The sequence below is a fragment of the Pectinophora gossypiella genome, chromosome 11 (assembly GCF_024362695.1).
Source record: "Pectinophora gossypiella chromosome 11, ilPecGoss1.1, whole genome shotgun sequence".
In the NCBI taxonomy this organism is placed as follows: domain Eukaryota; kingdom Metazoa; phylum Arthropoda; class Insecta; order Lepidoptera; family Gelechiidae; genus Pectinophora; species Pectinophora gossypiella.
In genome coordinates, this window is record NC_065414.1 from 9610097 (window position 1) to 9622816 (window position 12720).

The 12720-nt window shown below is 39.0% G+C and overlaps 1 protein-coding gene across 2 annotated transcripts in view; it reads right to left on the reverse strand.

The window, feature by feature from the left end:
- Positions 1-12720, reverse strand: part of LOC126370536 (protein groucho-like) — a 58006-nt gene that overhangs the window by 30033 nt on the left and 15253 nt on the right. The window lies entirely within an intron of this gene.

Genomic DNA, 12720 nt, shown 5'->3' on the forward strand with positions numbered 1-12720 from the left:
ATATTGGCAAATAGAGAATCGAAAACATTTCCACATTCCAATTCAATTATAATTGTAGCCGATAAGCCGGTGGGTGGACGGTAACAAATAAAATTAACCAACAAACAATATGCGCGGTCAAACGAAATGATAAATCGCGGTGCCACGGAGCCACCGTGTTTATTGGCCCTCGTATTTTCCATTTAAACGCACATTAATTTTATTCACAGATTCGCAGTGAATCGGGGACGAATTAACATAATGAGCCTTCTGAATATAAAGTGTTTAAAATGTAAATATCAAGTTATTGCGAAGTTTAAACATGTTATTGTTGCAGTATACGTCGCGATGTGTTTTATAGCATCGCGGAGTTAGGTATATATAAATTGCAATATTTTATTACCGTTTTATGAAAGCATAAATTCGGCGATAATGTAATATGCGCAGTATAACACGGAAACGTATTTTATAGCAACGAAATTCTGTTTTTAATATATTATACAAGAGTAATAACCATTGATGTATACTAAATATGTTACTACGTATAGGTAATAACTAATTTGTTTGCATTTCACAAAGTTCCGTGTATGCATGGATTTAAAACGAGTGTTAAGCATGTTCATTACACGATTTAACGTCGTGTTATTGCTATTAGAGATCTAATCGTGGTAATTTGTAAGGCCAGCCAACATTATCGCTGCAATTTTACACTTATCAGTTTCAATTATAAACTTTAACGTCTCTTTTAAAGACTCCGAAGTTGAAAAAGAAAGCAGATCAAAACGAATCGTAGAAACGTTGGAACTCCAAGAGAGGAAAGTTGGTCATTTTTTACAAAAACGTATTTCCCACCGCGCCTGTGACGCGAGGTAGTTGGATGCATATGGCGTGGCCACCGCCGCCCGCACCACCGCCGCAGCCGCACGCCGCAAATTGCACTTTCATTCCGCTCCGCTAAGTGCACTGTTTGTCGCGCTAGCAAAACCTGAATTTATTTCACATGTCGATGCGGCGTTTTAGCTATTTCGAACAAGTTACGATTTAATTATTCCGCTGCAGCTTGAGAACTTCATTTCGTTTTATATTTATTAACGCTTAACGCTCTACTTTTCTACTTTACGTCGTGACATGAATTAGTCATTGCGCGTAATATACTTTAGTGTAGGTATTGCAATTATCTCTTCATCGGACCATTAAACAAGTAAGTATGAACTATGGTAAATAAATTACATTCATTACACATCATAGACGATTAGATAGGACCTCTATTCATTCTCTTGGCTTCGTGACTGCCGGTATAGAAATGCTAGTAATTGCAAATTTCCTGCATGCTAATAGAGCTGGGGGGTCATTAGTAAATTCATACCGTAGGTTGCATGCCCATAACGAATAAATATCATTCGGAGAATAATTTCCTAGAGCGGGAAGCAGGCAATAATCGTAAAGAATCGTAACTGTAATCCTATTTAGATATAACTTGCTGTGGGCCTCGTAATCTAAGTAAATATAGGGTTAATGCGAAGTGAATAATTGGATGTAATCTTTTCCGGTCTACTTCTCAGCTATACATAATCATAAAGCTGTAAAGTAATTTATTAAGTAAGTATAATGATTGTGTTGATTGATATAGATTGATTTATTCAGGAATTAAAAGAAGTGAGTGCCTTTTAATTTAACGTTTTGGAAGATTGATTTAGCTTTCTATATAATGTTTGACAAAAATAACTAGTTAACATTAACGTATGTATATTTTTAAATTTAAAATAAACAGTTTTCATGATAGAATGTAGTGGTGTGCACAGACCACACGGCCGAGGGACATCGTGTGATGTGAGCGGACCGCAGCGGTGGAATTACCACAAATTACATTTTCATTCGCCACGGCTCGTTGCAGTGCAAGCGATTTACAAACTGATTTGTTCCATTTCTACAAAATTTACTTTATAAACCTTCAACCATTTCATTATTATACTACCTATTAAATATTCAACTCAGATGGTAACTTGACACGTTGTAAAACAACTCGCAAAAAAGGCTAGTTAATTGAATATCATTTCCTTTCTCCCATGACTTCATGAGTAAAAACAAGATAACAAAAAACTCGACACGGATCTCTACCGACTTAATCACTTAATTATAGCATAATTCCCAAACGAGCGAGAATCCTAACGGCACCTTTCCGCATTTATTTAAATAAAATTGAGTGAAAACGGCATTACATAAAAATATATGGACTGTTAAATTTGTGCACAAACTCTGTTGAAATTTGCGGAAATTATCCCTGGTAATTATTAATTGTTGAGCGGCGCGTCGTTGAGTTTTTAATTGTATGTAATTTTGCACTTTCATAAATTGCTTCATTAACACGATGCCCGAGTATCAAAACGTTGTTTGCGAGGTAAACACGTTGTCATTGCATTGCACTACCAATAAATTACACAATGCCAACCTCATTATTATACTTTATTAAACAAGAGATTCTGCCCAAAGGTCTACATTACGTCACCGTCACTAACATCCCATCTGCACCTGTAACCAGACACGTATAGCTACGGGTTGTGGGAATAAAAAGCGGGCGTACAAAAGGGCCGCAAAATACGTACTTTTGCGAGCTCTCCACAAAAGATATAGTACGGTTTGTCATTAAGGAGTTCATCCCCGCGCGAGAAATAAAAGAGGAACGTCGGTGTGGGGTTGTGGGGGGTGCGACAGGGGTGGGGGGCGGCGCGCTAATGGCTCCGACACTCATCCGCTAATGCCGCGGGTGACTCCTCTTTTTGCGCGATTTTCATGTGGTTTAGTCGCGGGCTTTTAATCTGGCTGCATCTTGCGCGGTGACGCTCCATTTGTTCACGTATCTGAGAGCTCCCCACTGCCGTTTCATGCCATTATATTCAATACACTCCAGTACTTCAACGAGTGTTTTATAAAAAAGGCATTTTTTGTGCAACCCGCTTTTTTCCTTTTACAGCGCCGCCACTGCATTACCTACAACCTACATTTGGAGTTTTCATTCTTTGGTGATTATGTGCCAAGAATAAAGGAGTACATATTTTAAATACAATAGAAGGAAATGTGTAAATGTGGACATACGGTTAATGCAAATAAAGTAAGCAAGTTAAGCTGACTGCAATTTCAAGTAAGTGCATAACCGCATGTCGCAAACAGTTAAGTAAGATGAAAGACGTAGCGTGGCACGTCGCTTCGCGTTGAGAGTGCATGAAATGACTACATACAACCTGACGGGACGACTGGTCTGTACCTAGTATGACGTATATAGTGATAGGTGATGTGTGCAATATCAACCGATGACACTGGAATTGTTTGTTCTTTCGATATCAGCGGCTCAATATTTTGTGAACGTCAGGACCACCTATTTAGTATCACATATCTTAATAAAACATATCCAAAGAGATGATTTTTTTTACTTTTGATGGGTTTGCTCTTAGTCCCAGACTTGCCCAAAGGCATTGACGAGGCGTAAGATGGAGCGAGCTTGTTCAGAAGGTGCCTGTTCTCGGTGGTGCACTTTGGCCTTGAAAGCACCCGGGTTATATGCATTCGCAAATACAGAAGCGAGCAAAGAATTCCACTCCCTAGCAATGCGCATAATTATTGTACGCATTTTGTGCTAATTTAGTAGTAAGATCTGTACTTAAAAGCTCATACACCGGCCAACCTGACGTCAGAACTGCCGGTGTATTTCTATATCTCGTTAACATGGCATAGGTTTCGGAATGATAGTTGCAGCCGTTAACGAGAGAGAGAAATACGCCGGCGGTTGTGATGTCATGTGAGCTTTTTAGTACAAGTCTTCATAATCTACGTACATTTCAGGACAAAACGCGTAAATCTTTCTGCATATATATTTTATTAAGATATGTGATTACTACATAGACGGTACTGACGTTCACAATACTTTAAGTCTTTCCTTCTCTTCGTCCGGGCCAACCTTAAGGGTGGTTTAATTAAGAAAATGTTCGTTTGATCTCCAATTTATAAGACCTTTATTGATATAAAAAGTATATATACGAGTAAGTACATATGAAATAGAATACGAGGTTCCTGAACTGATCTGTAGCACGCGCCACTTGACTACAAGAAAGCTTCGAGATATTTTTCTTACGCGTATGCAAATTTTCTAACAATGTTGTCCCCACGTTTTCCTCAAGCAAAAGCCAATAACTTCTTTTCTTTGCTTTCGATGCGGTGGAGTAGTATAACGGTTAATACTCGGCGTTTTACGTTTAATATTTGTAGGACTTTGCCCATTCATTTGGTTATATAATATGTGAGTTGTTGTGTCTGTATATGTTGATAACCATTAATCCAAATCGGATGCCTTCAGTCGGCTTGAAAAATCTGGCTAATGGGATGGCTACATATACCTCCACCAACCCGCAGTGGAGCACGGTCGTGGCGAACCTATGCTCTTTACTCCGTTTGATCCATAGAAAGCTACGGAGTTATAGGCTGTAATGTTATGTTTTATCACTCTTAGCAAATAAGTAAAGCATATTTTTATGTAGGGTCGTGTGTAGTTTCTTTAAGGCGAGGGCTTGTGAGCTGAATGCGGGTCGCGGTCGGATCGCAGCCGCGGTCGTACGGGCACAATTTATTGTCTCTCCCGCGCCGCGCGGCCGCGACCGCGCGCCAGTGACGGATTCGGCGTCCGCGCTGAATTACAAGTGGGCTTCAATAATATATGGGATTCAATTGTCAAGATAATAACAGTACGCATCGTGAAAAGAATTATAGTGTGAAGAAAATTCTATAAGACAAGCTTTGTATTTTTATTAAGATTTATTGAGATCGTTCAGGAGGTTCATTTGGTTAAATGCAGGTACGATTACAGCGACCTATACAAATAAAGCAACAAAAACTTTAGGGATCGCAGGCGGAGCGAGGCCCTAATTCGTTTCTGGCAGCTGGCCTGAGCAGCACTTCCTCGATGAACTTTTCCCGCGATTGTTTTGCGGGACGAACCCTGCCCACGGAATCCTGCGGTTGCGACCTTCATTAATGCTCCCGTTCTTTTATGAATTATTTATGCACGCTGGCACAATTTGCTTATCTTACCCCGAACAAAGTTTCCACTTTATTAAGCAAAACAGTCGCCAATCGTATTGTATTGAAAGCCACGTCGCTCTTATGGCGCGCCAATAAATTATTCCTCCGGCGAAATGGCAGCCGAGTCGATAAACGAGCTATTATTGCAACAGACGGGGGCCAACATTATCATCGATTCGTATCGCATTCGCGGAGCAATAATTGTTTAAACATAGCTTGCCGCGGAACATTAGCGGCTGGCGCATCGATAATTCAACCGCTTGCCGTCCGTCGACGCTTTCTCATTACTTCTTTTTATGTTAGAGAGGAAAAAAACATGTTTCGTGTCAATGTTACACGGGTGTAAAGTAGAACGAGAACTAAATTATTTAACATACACTCCAATTATCTACCTGGTGAAGTGCTACTGGTGAACGACAGTATAATTGGCTTTACTTAAAATAATTGCTACTCCACAGTCGATACTTATAATATACAGAATGGACGGGAAGGCGCGCCATTAATATTCATTATAAACAAATGGATATAATTACTCGAAGAACGAGTCGATAGGAGAGTCTCGAGTGGGTGTGTAGTGCGGCTACATCGTTATCTGTTCTCGAGCACCGGCATCGACGGCTCGTCATCACTTTGTACAAATAATTGCGATATGAAGAGGCATCCGTGCGCCGTGGTCTAGCGACCCCTTTGCCCCGGGCACCTAAATAAACAAACAAGATTGATAAGGATTTTCTATAGTGCATCATTACTGTATAGTCATTAATGTGGCTGCAATTACTTATAGAATAGTTTAATACGTCGGGCATTTATCAGCGAGTACGGCAGAACTGGTCCCCATTCATAACGAGGCGGCGGCGATCGGCGTGATTTGTTTATAATCACTATCTTGAGTGCGCCGTGGCATTTAGCTCGGCGATTACCTCTAAAGGGTACTGGTTATAAGTAATATCTGATGTGGCCCCGCTATGCAGCTACTCTGGTATCAATTAGATTCCGTCCGTAGATTTTAGATATAGCTGTAATTTTCTTAAGCGCTACTCGTTACAAAAAAAATTGGTCGATAAACTAGACAATCAAGCAATTGATTGTGAAAAATAAGTACTTATTATAGTTAATTGCGTGGAAATAAATAACTAAAGAAAGAATAAATTATTTTTCCAATCTTACAACCAATAAGTGCCTCGTAAAAGTAACATGAGCCAGATTCAACTTGTAGTTACCCAGTTGCACAGCAACGTCGAAGTTCTAAATTGGCTTAACGCTACGGATTCATGTCAAGCGACTGATTGACAGATTAGCGAGGGCGAGGACGTACGGTACCGGCCGGCCGGCGGGGCGGCGGCGGCGGGCCCGGCGACCGGCACTGTTGACTTGCATGCTCCTCGACAAACACACGCCAGCTTCCTAGCTACCCTTGTTTGTTTAGGTCCACGCCAAACGTTTATTGCCCTTTGTGTATCTTACCTCTAAAGCGTGAAGCCTTTTGACTTGGCACTTTTTACGAGAGCGCTTATAACCGTGTAAATTACTCAACAACCCAAAAACAACGTCAGATATTTACACAACGGAGCTAACAACATTTTATTTGCAAATGTAATTGTGCGCCGCATCCTAACGCAACCTAAAAGCAATACAAACAAACGAATAGCCGCATCATAGTTGATTCGCAAAGAGAAACCGCTTACGTGAACACAATAAAGAAATACAAACAAGTTTCTCGGCGGACATGAATCGACCAATTTGTAGACAGTGGATAGTTTCACAGGCGGTTTCTATAGACGAATCAATCATTACCATACACGCGGAGCTTTTTGCCGGTTTAACGAGCAGGCCGGTAATGACGCGCGTTTCCGCCGCCGCCCGCGAGCGGTCCGGCCGCCCGCGCCCGCGCCCGCGCCCCGTCTCGCCACACAATGGGCGCTACGCTACAAGTCTATTTGGAAGTATTATAGCGGCAATTAGCGCAGTTAATACTCCACTCTCCTCGCTCCACATATCTAATGAGTTTGGAATCTAAAATTGTTTGAATTAACTGCTTTATTCGTGTTCAAGTCAAATTATCCACGGTAATGAAAATGTGCGTTGTATTTCTAGTTACGCAATATCGAGAAATACTGTACCGACAATATCATGCGATATTTTGAATAATAACACTAGTAAGCCGATAACATCTATAAGATTGTTAGCGGTGTTATCGATATAATCTGTTTGACGATTTCACGTTCCACTGTCTTGTACGAAAGGAATTGACAGGGTTTTTATCGAGGATTTTGAGCCAAAATTGATTGGTGTGATTACGTTAAATCCGACTACTTTGTGTAGATAAGGTGTGTATATCGGGATTATTTTTATGTGATCAGTAAAGCTGTCGATAAAGGAATTAAGTGGATGGAGGTCGTCGCCATAAACTTTCGATATGATAGTCCGACGTAGCTTGGCGACTGACAGCGGGAGTTAATCGTCTGAGACGCGACATGATTTATGTTATAAACATATATATCGTTATCGTAAATCATCGCATGCTCTGTCGGTGCAATGTGTACACACTGGATGCCCGAGGCGTTGTTTAACCGACCACATAATTTGTAGGTGTTATCTGTGGGTTATCAATCTACAGAGTGACCGGAGCATGCTAAGGTTTTCGTTTCGTTTTGATTTACAACTGTTTTGGTGAAGTTGGCGTTGCAAAGCGTTGTTAATATTGTTATATCATATCTGTATTGTCTGGCATTAGGTAAGTTAGCAACACATATGTTCTTGTTGGTTGGAGCGTACTAGTGCAACGTCCAGCTACTGTGTGTTATTTGCAGAGAGCGTTTGCACTGCAGTGTTTGCTGGCTCATTGGGAGTTGCGACTACACGACCCTCCGGCGCTGTGCTGCCTCTATCTACGCTATAACCGGCGGATAAACACACCGGATTGGTTATCATCAAATGCCTTCGAAATACAGATACGTAATAACCTAATATAATAAATATACACCTCTCGATGGAACTAGTTAAGTTTGTTGCAGCACAAATCAATTTCGTAATGCAATGGGGGACTTTCCAGGCTACGTTTTTCAAAAACAATATAGATGGCGCTGTACAGATTTATCTTCGTGTAACCTTCTAATTTCATGAATAACACACATATGCATATTTTTTATCTTTATTTTTGGGTATAAATGATGACTCTTTTTATCACACCCAGGCATAATTACATCTTCCACCCGTTATTATTCTGATCAAATTAAGCGAAGCAATATAGGTAGCAATATAATTCTATACGTATACATAATGTGATCCAAATATCAACTAATATTTATTTATATATATATATATATATATATATATATATATATATATATATGCTTCTGCCATTACATTGCATTTTGGAATAATTATGTACCCGAATAATGACAAAATAGGTAATTACAACGCCTGGAAAGTCCCTCATTGAACATCTTCATTTTATTAGTAAAAGAAAATGGATGGTTTTTTATTTTCCTACTAAGTAGGCACGCAAGTGGATTATAATAACGTAGACTATTGTTATGTACTTATGAAATGTACACACTACAATAACAAGATTCAATAGGCAAATGAACAAATAGCTTTAAATCATTTGACTCTATACGGCTGATGTCATTATTAAACAAACAAAAATACATAATGAATAAGAAAATAAATTCACTTTATTTACACGAATTCATTGGTACGTTAATTATGTATTGTCTTAGCTGTGACCCCCACACAAAGGCATGTTATTGCCATATAATTTATTTTTATTACGTAAGTACTGAGGAATTAATAAATTATTTAATGTTTTCGACAATTGGGTATTTGACATCAAATTATAAAATGATAATCTAGATATAGAAGCCAGTCTAACATGATCAAAAATCAATCTCATTCTACATTTCGCCTTATTTTCGAATTTAATTTATGATTTATTTAACAATGAGTGCGACGGTTGACCACTTTTATTGATGACGTCATATGACAGTACTTCCATACAAACTCCAAAGAAAACTTTCGTTTGACGTTTCGCAAAAAGTAGCCTATTGTTTGTTTAGATACAGTCAATAAAGCCCGAGCTTCCTAACTAACTTCTAATTTTCCAGGGACAGGTCCGATTTGATGGTTTTTTTTTTATCTTGTAGGGGTAGTTGAACCCTTCATTGACCCCACTAATATTGAGAATATTGAAGGGTTATACACAGGTATAACTCCACAAGTTTACAGACACAAGTATTATTATTAGCAGTTTTGAAACAAGTTTGAGCACGTGATTATTATCTATAACTGTACCTAAATTTATGCACCTTTCGTAGTCTAGTTTTTCTGCAAAATAAAAACATAAAACCTACTTTTGGGGCTGTCAGTCTTGTTTTACATACACAGCAATTTTTTACCACTTTCGACTGTAAATGCCTAGTTGCTAACTAATTGCTGCGGCTGCCACGATTCTCCAGCGCATCGGAGTGCATGGGGTGCGTGGCAGTGAAAACAGTCTCCTGAAAATTGTAGCAGCTTGTGCCCAGAGTTCTTTTTTGAGCACTGGACAAAGGCTCATATATTGCCGAAACCCAACTCTTATTTATAAATTATTAGGCTAACACTAGCTATTAAGTTTTCTGTACTAACCCCATACTAACCCCTATGGATGTGTTAATGTCCGAAATAAACGTATTTAGAATTTAAATTTGAATTTTATTACTTATAAAAGTAAGAGTTCAGAGAGGTTGATTGTAATTGAGTTATAGCAACGCGGGCTAGATAGACGTACTACCCTGCGTTCGATGTACGTAACAGACTGAAGGTACAGTTGGCAAGTTTGCGCGCTCTGTTTACCCACTCTGTGTACCCGCTGGTTATTGTGACTCGGCCGTCTGAATATCGTTTCATTTGCTATACGACGTCTATACAATACCACTAACAATGTGTACCTACTTTTAAAAGCGTAGGATGACAAGTAAAAGCGCAATTTGTCTCAAGCTAAACACCGTTAGTCATACATTCCTTTTGTATTTGTACGTATTGTTTTCTATGACGGACTCGATTTAGTACAAAAAAGAAAGTTAATCGTCAAGGCGTTGAAACAGTTCATAAAATTCGCTAATGACTAGATTTATTTGCACTAATAAACTTTCGTTTATGCTCGGCGAAGCGACCAAAATGTGTTGAACGTTAAACCTTGCGTCTTTGCGGAATTGTGCTTCTATTTTGCGAATTCTCGTGAAACACTGTAGCGTTAGGTTGGCGGGGTGGCCGGGGCGGGGGGTGCGACCGCGGGTCGGGCGGGCGACCGCAGACCGCAGCCGCGCGGGTAACCTCGCCGCAACCGCCCCGCCTCGGTGTGCGCCGGCCCTTACCGGACGCGCGTTCACGCCACGTGTGTGACTTTCATTAAAGGAAACCTCTCAGGCACATACTCGGCGGTCTATTCTACTATTTGTATATACATTTATACTTAATTTAAAGTAATATAATACATCTATGTATACACTTCAGTAGGTACTCAAAATCAAACAGGTAGGTATTATCTATTATACCTACATAATGTATATCAAGCGTCACACTATTCGTTTTGTACTGATAAACATGAGTAAGCCATTAAAGTTATTGAAAGATGTAACGGAAGCTATAAAACGATAAACTAAGTGACTAAAATCACTCACTATATAACTTTGATGACTACATTATCGTAAAAGTAAAATTCAATGTAACGACATTGATATAAAGCGTACGAATAATAAAAATAAATTTAGCGAAAGAAATCATGATCGTGTCAAATGTAGGCCTCAGGGCGTTGTGTAAAGGCTCGACATTTTATATGTGTTAAATTCCGGCGTTTATGGGTGTTTATTCGCGTTGAATCAGCCATTAGTGGCGAGTGGCTAGCGTGTGGCGTGGTTGTGGCGTGGCGTGTGCGATATATTGGACCATGTTTGTTGAAATAACGACATCGTAGGCGCCGCACGCAAACACCATCTAACCCTACATGCAGTAAACGGCTGGTCCGACATGCATATAATTTTCTTACATGTTTAGCTTTGATGAGGTAATAGGATAAATACAGGCTAGGATAGCCTCAGATGTTTATCTAGTGCGCAAAGCGTTGGTCTCGCGTCTGAACCGTCTCAATTACGATAACGATCGCTCTAAACCTAGTTTCAACGAAGTATTTTCAGATTAGACCAATTAAAATATATGAATTCGAGAGCAGTTCTACAATTAGTATGCAGACGTGTGTTTTGAATTAGCAATGCTATATTCATATTAGTTCACATACCGGTCTTCATATACGGGTGAAAAAGTTTGGTTAATTAATTCTCAGGAGTTATTGTGAATTCGGTGGTACGTTTCCTGTGATGGTTATCTTAAGGAAACACGCAGAACGTGATCCACGGGGAAATGGGGGAATATTGTTATGGTATTTTGTTTCTGTAATAGAATAGAAACCTGCATAAATAGCCCAATTACGCCCAATTGTCGCGTGTATGCCTATCATTATCAATACAGGGTGTTAGTGACATCGGAACGAATACTCAAGGGGGTGATTCAGACCATGATTCTGAGTTAATATCAAGTGGAATTTTCCGTCGCAAAATTCATGGAAACTTTAGTGTTTTTTTAATTATTTTCCGTTCCATACTTTTGATATAAACTCGAAATCATACCTGAATCATCCTTCAAAGTTATCGTTACAATGTCACAAACATCCTATATAATCAGGTTCCTTTGGTCCGCTTGAGGCCCAAGATAACTCATTAATAGTCATAAAGTAGGAGGAGTAGGTGTGTACGAAGTAATGAGTTTCTTTTTTTAGGAATGGTAATCCAATTAAATAATCCAATTAACAAATAATATTATTCACAGATATCATAACAAAATCAACCTGCCAAATTCGGTAGCTTAGCAACTTATTAAATTAGCCAAAACGTAGGTACCTAAGCGTTTTAAATATCGTTAAGATTAATTGATATTAATAGTGATTATGAATAATGTATAAGTAAGTAGTATCGTTCGTGAGTCATCTTGTAACAAAGTCTTATTAATTAATATAAGTTTTAAATAAATAATTAGTAATTTAGCTAATGAAGCTTTTGATGGACAGTATATTTTTTTTATAATAATATTTTATTTTAGTTTAAAGCAATTTTGTTGTAAAAGGCAATAAAATGTAGGGACGGGATTGAATTATCTAGGTATAAGCTATTGGACTTTGTTACGATACTCGTGTTATTAAAAGCACACAAAAGTGACATAAGCTGTCATAACCTAACATTGTGTAAAAGACTTTCCAAGCCAACGACATTAACCCTATAATCTCCTAAGCAATACGAGTCAATTAAGTAGGTAGTAACTATGCTAAATGCATCGAGCCGAGCCAGTGAGCATCCATAGTTAATACGCCAGCATTACGCCAACGCCACGCTGTTTATAATTCAACATGTCATTCTCGGCAATTATTGTACAATGATACGTCTGTGTTTAAAATTCACGGCGAGGTTGCGGAAACGCGACAACAGATGGCGGTAAGGGTATCGATTGACGTTTGAATATACTCGTACTGTGCGTGTGAGACTTGTTTTTGATGGGAAGACTAAAAAGATGAATAATTATAACCATTTATGTTTTAGCCAATATTAATCATGCCATGTGATGTTTGTTTTGTGTATGTGT